This window comes from Vulpes lagopus, chromosome 21, assembly GCF_018345385.1.
Source record: "Vulpes lagopus strain Blue_001 chromosome 21, ASM1834538v1, whole genome shotgun sequence".
Taxonomy (NCBI): Eukaryota; Metazoa; Chordata; class Mammalia; order Carnivora; family Canidae; genus Vulpes; species Vulpes lagopus.
In genome coordinates this window covers 28,178,245-28,184,517 of record NC_054844.1, presented here as the reverse complement: position 1 = coordinate 28,184,517, position 6,273 = coordinate 28,178,245, and the positions used below count along the sequence as shown (strand labels likewise).

The following is a 6,273-nucleotide window of genomic DNA, read 5'->3' as shown; positions in this document are numbered from 1 at the left end:
GGTACTCACTCCTCCAGTTCCAGGGTTTGGCGGGGTGCGGTCATTGGTCATTGGCTGATGATTGATCAGCTGGATTGCTTTCTGGAATTGTCCTCAGCCAAAGAAAGACACTTCACCCAAGGTTATGCGATACCTGCCCACTGCCCCCCAACCCCACCCTGGGACCATGCAGATCTGATGATTGGTTCATGGGCGGACAAGTCTTTGTGTGGCAGGGCCGACAACGACTTGTCCACCCTGCCTCAGTGTGGGTATCTTGTTAGAGCTATGCCAGCTTCACAGCTCCGCATGGGATCCGCTGAGACTTCCCCTGAGCCTTGCTACAGTTTAACTCTTTTGTCTGCTGGGTTTTTCTTCCTTTACTGCTCATAGGTGCTATTTCTGCAAGATCTCTCTGATAACCTCTGCATGGAAACCTCAGTGTCTTAGAGTCTGTTTCCCGGAAAAAAATCCAGCCTGTGACAGCTGATCCTAAGGACCTGTCTCTAAAATGGGATTTTGTTTCAGGACCCAGCTGAATGTAATAGTTTCCCTTACTGGTAGTAGGGACGACACAGACATGCAGTTCCAGGGCAGGTGTTAAAACTTGTACGGGTGAGAACTGGGATAGGCTTTTGATGGGAGACAAAAGGTGCAATGTCCCAGGGATTTGAGGGGTTCAGAGGAAAATTAAGAATTTTGGAGTTAGATGATGGTTACTTGGAGCCATCGATGTGTTGGAGAGGGACAATGAAAGGCTAGGATGGTTACTCGCCAATATAATGAGAAATGTGAAGCCAGAGTGCTGCTTTGATTGTATACAAATAGATTCCAGCTCCTGCAGCCTGGGAGCAGTAAAGCTGGAGACTTAGAAATAAAAGTAGCAAAGTTCTACAGAATGTTGAATTCTCAGCATTCTACAGAATGCTGTTTCCAGGCCAAGGCCCTGGTTTGGAAGAAGTGAGAAATTGGATGGCGACATCTGGGTCGATGCACTACAAAATCTTGGATCCTAAGATTCCCTGGGACCCTCTGGGCCTGCAGACAGGACCCATTCCTTCCTCCTTTTTTCTCCTTCTATTTTTTAAACATTTATTTATTTGAGAGAAAGAGAACTTGTGAGTGGGGGTGGGGTGCCGGGGGGAGGGGCAAAGAGAGAATCTCAAGCAGACTCCCTGCTGAGCACAGAGCCCAACAATGTTGCTGGATCCCATGACCCTAGATCATGATCTGAGCTGAAACCAAGAGTCCCACACTTAACCAACTGAGCCACCCAGATGCCCTGCACTCCTTCTTCTTTAAAGACTAGTACCAGGGGCTAGTACTAGTGGTACTAGTGGCTCCTGGTGGCTCAGTTGGTTGGGCATCTGCCTTCAGCTTACATGATGATCCCAGAATCCTGGGATTGAGCCCCACATCAGGCTCCCTGGGAGGCTGCTTCTCCCTCTCCTCTCCGCCTGCTTGTGCACTCTCTCAAATAAATAAATAAAATCTTAAAAAAAAAAAAAAAAGACTAGTATCGGGATGTCTGGGTAGCTCAGTAAATTAAGGGTCTGACTCTTGATCCTGGGGTGGCTCAGCGGTTTAGCGCCGCCTCCTGCTCAGGCCGTGATCCTGGAGTCCCACATCGGTCTCCCTGCATGGAACCTGCCTCTCCCTCTGCCTGTGTCTGTGCCTCTCTCTCTCTCCCTGTGTCTCTCATGAATAAATAAATAAATAAAATCTTAAAAAAAAAAAAAGAAATGGGAGTATATGTATGGGACTGGATCCTGAGGGTGCAGAGAATATAACTTTGGAAGAGGGAGAGTTGGTTTATAGGAGAGCATGCTCTCCTGGTACAGGATTTACACTTTGACAAGGACTCCAGGAGATGGCGCTAATATACTGTAAGTTTGCCTCAGAAACGGGCGGGGGGTGGGTGGAGTATTAGCCCACATTCAGTGAGGTAGAACTAGAACTGCCATGGCAGATGGAACCATAATGTTCTAGCACCCCCAGAGAAGTGGGGTTGCTAGATTGCATATACTATATAGACTAGAAAACCATCCAGTCACTGTGTTCTGTGGGGTCCAGAGGATGCTCCATTTACCCTGGGATAAAGCATGGCCTGGTAAGAAGGTAACAGCATCACTGAGAAACTCCTTTTTAAAGTTTTTAAATTTTATTTATTTATTCATATGAGAGAGAGAGAGAGAGGCAGAGACACAGGCAGAGGGAGAAGCAGGAGCCCGACGTGGGATTCCATCCTGGGTCTCCAGGATCACGCCCTAAGCCAAAGGCAGGCGCTAAACCGCTGAGCCACCAGGGCTGCTTGAGAAACTCCTTTACAACAAAACAAAAAAAGGAGTATCCCTGGGTGGCTCAGAAGTTTAGTGCCTGCCTTCAACCCAGGGTGTGATCCTGGAGTCCCAGAATCAAATCCTCCGTTGGGCTCCCTGCATGGAGCCTGCTTCTCCCTCTGGCTCTCTCATGAGTAAATAAAATTGTTTTAAAAAATTATTTACTTATTTTTGAAATTTTTATTTTTTATTGAGTAAATTTGACATGTAACTTGTGTAAGTTTAAGGTGTACAGCATGTTACTCTGATGCACTTATATGTTGTTATATGATTGCTGTTGTAGCAGTATTTGTCATATTGACATATCATTTTGTAATTCTAGTTAGGTCCTATTACCTATATTCATATACTGTGCTTTAGATCCCGATGGCCTCTTCACTACTCCTTACACATTTGTACCCTTAAATACCAGCAATCTCATCCTTTCCCTCACCAAATATCTCTTGTAGCTCCTCTCCAGAACTCTGAGGGCCAGGGTTGATGGTAGGAGATGCTGTTCCAGAACTGGGCTCACTGATAGTAACGGGGTGGTGGGATCCTGAAGTAATGGCAGCCAGGTGCCCCAGCTCAGGTGAGTGAGTGTAGTCACTGTAATGAACCGCTGAGAGCACACTGGCCCTGAACACAGAATCACAGGATATCAGAGTCGAGAACGGCTTCCTCCCACGTCCAGAATCATACCACTTTGGCTCGGTGAGGCTTGAACCTCCACTAGGTGAGATTTCCATTTGTAAGTGTTAGGCTCTAACGTTTGTTTTCTATTACTCTTACTAGCTTTTGAGCCTTTTTCAACAATTAAGCCCCAGTGCCCTATGGATCTGCTGGATCAGGTTCTTCAACTGCAGCTTCTTCCTGTTGTGTCAGAAGAGGGCCACCTGTCTCAGATTCTAGACTTACCACTCTTGTGAGAATCAGGAAAAGTCGCTCCAATTGTGTTAGGGGTTCAGATGAGGAACTTCCACTGAGAAAATCTGCAGTCTACCTATATCCTGAACTTTCTCTTAACCTTTTCCAACAGCGAGTTATTGACTTTTTTACTCTAAAAGACTCATCTGCACACACAAACCCCCCGCCCGGCCTTTGCAGAAATTCTTTTTGGGGCATTCTCAACATACCTGTGTTTCTCAAGCTTTGAATTGGGCTGTTAAGCTTTGCGCAGTGGCAGTATGGTAGCCAATGAGGCTTATCCAAGGTGCAATTATTGCTAATTGAATTGGGCTGCCAAACTTTCAATAGCTTTCACGTCTGTTCTCTCACCCTTCAGCCCCAAATTCCTCATCCCTTTGGGATCATTAGAACTCAGGCCTTTGAATTGCTTTCTCTTAGTGAAGGCGCTATCTCAAGGGAGTTCCTCTCCCTCTCTTTCCTAGACCTTCCTTTGCCTTCGGGACACTAAGTATTTTGTAACATTTATATAGACACATATAAATAATTAATTAATTATGTAAATATAAAATTGCATGTAATCAGTTTATTAGTAGTGAGTGGGAATCTCACTCCCTAAACTCAGATACGCAAAAAGTATAGCTTAAAAATTTCTCTATAACAGGAAAATTTCTGACTTGAAGCTCTCCTTCAGCCCAGGTATGAAGCCTAATCTGTCCTTTCTAGGGTTCTCTACTGGCCCCAACCCCTAGGGTTTATTCAAAAATTTTTTTAAATTTTTATTTATTTATGATAGTCACACAGAGAGAGAGAGAGAGAGGGGCAGAGACACAGGCAGAGGGAGAAACAGGCTCCATGCGCCGGGAGCCCAACGTGGGATTCGATCCCAGGTCTCCAGGATCGCGCCCTGGGCCAAAGGCAGGCGCTAAACCACTGCGCCACCCAGGGATCCCCTGGGTTTATTCAAATTAAGATAGTTTCGCAGAGTTCCCTGGTTGACCATCGCTCCTCTGGTTTCTCTGGTCCCACTTCTCAGCCTCCTTTGCCTGCCCTCCCCTTCTGCTAGATCCCTATGTTTTGGGGTAGCCCAGGGCTTGAGGATGGCTCTGAGCTCAACAACACTCTCTGTAGATAATTTGAGCCTCTGTAGATAATATCAGCTTTGATACCTGACCTGGAGGTATCAAGTAAGAGCTGAAGTCTGGAGTCTTGGGAGAGGATTGGGGTAGGAAAAAGGATATGAAAGATGGAATTAATTAATTCTAGGATAAGAGTCACAGTTGATTCCCAGATTGTTTCTCTCTAGCACCCGGACTTCTCTGGTGCCCAGGAGATAAAAGAGACTTAAAGCTTTTCCCCTGGTATTTATTTCTTCTCTCCTCACTTTCTCCCCTCCCTTCCTCCCTTCCTTTCTTCCTTCCACAAATACTTCTTCCTTTCTTCCTTCCACAAATACTTACAGACTGCCAACTACATGCCAGGGAAAGGACTAGATCCTGGGGAATGTATTTTTTAGCTCTCTGGATACAAAAGATGTATCATTTAGAGAACTTTTTGAACAGCTTGTAGTCTTTCCTAAAATCATCTACTTAACTGTCTTCTGCTATTTCAACTCAGTCTTCCTATTAAATGGACCACTATTATTAAGTGTTATGATGGTTCTAGAAAATAAGTAATTTGTAAAGCACTTGCACAAATTAACCAGGCTTACTACTTTGGTTTTCTTTATTATCTACTTAGCAATCAAAGCAGCTCCTTACTTTAACATATGATGTTGAAAATAATTTTACAATATTTCCAATTAAGTTAATTTTCACATTGCTTTTGTGCTCTTTGTCATCACAAGTAGAATGATAAAATTATGTTTTTGCATATTATTAATGAATATGGGGTGTGTCTTTCCATTTGGGTCAATAATAGCTCATTATTATCTCATTTCAGAAATGAGTTCAATACTCAATCTATAAATTACACAGTGACCAACTTCTTCGAATTAGCCACAATTCAGAGTTAAGCTCACAAGCCACTTTTCCTACATTTGTGCCAGTCTGTAAGAAGCCAAACCTTAATGATCTACTTCAGCTAAATAGGTTGGACAGAATTTAAATGTTCATTAGCAAGAAGTCTGACCCAGAACCAAGATAGGTCATCACAGAAATGAAGAAAATAGACAATTACACAATTTGGACCTTCGATGATCTCTGATTTATGGTTGGAGAAGATCATTGAAATGACAACACTACTTCTTATTTAATGAAAGACTTAAAAAAATGGGAACAATATTTATTCTGTTTTCAAGTTCTGATAAATATTTAAACTATTACCAAGAAAAATACATGGTTAAAACCAATCTATGAAGGATATCAGGAAACTGGTGCTGCATGGGAATGTCTAATCTACTGAATTTTGATCGGTGTATGAGCTACCAATTTGGTTACACTGTTAGGATATTCTGATAAAAGATAAACTAGTTCTCTCTCTCTCTCTCTCTCTCTTTTAATTAAATATGTGTTTATTTAAGAGAGAGTGCATGCGTGCCAGATGAGGGGGGTGGTGGTAGGTAAGGGAGGCAGAAGGAGAAAGAGAATCCCAAGCAGACTCCCCCTGAGCCCTATGTGGGGCTTGATCCCATGACCCTGAGATCACAACCTGAGCCAAAATCAACAGTTGGATGCTTAAACAACTGAGCCACTCAAGCACCCCCAAAAGACAACTATTTTTAATTGATAAATCTGAGAGTCTCACAATAGCTTCATTTGGGCATTAAAAAAAGTCATGTTGCCATGGAAATATTCTGATGATTTGCATGGCTGGGCCAGAGGTTATCTATTCAAATAGACAGATTTGTCTATTCGAATAGACTTCCTTTACAAGAGTGTTCATTTTTATGTGGCCAATAGGCCAGTACTGATATTTTTCAAAGAATATCATCATCACGAATCAAATAAAATTAGCATACTAAAGGATTCATATTTAACTGCTTGAAAGCCTTCTTGGGTCTAAATCAGTCCATCAGTAAGGCTTTATTAAACACTGACTAAGTGCTTAGCCTGCTTCTGGGTACTCAGGG

The 6,273-nt window shown here is 43.2% G+C and overlaps 1 pseudogene; it reads left to right on the top strand.

The window, feature by feature from the left end:
* Positions 1-3,465: 3,465 nt before the first annotated feature.
* LOC121480430 lies at positions 3,466-3,629 on the top strand (annotated as a pseudogene).
* Positions 3,630-6,273: the final 2,644 nt, after the last annotated feature.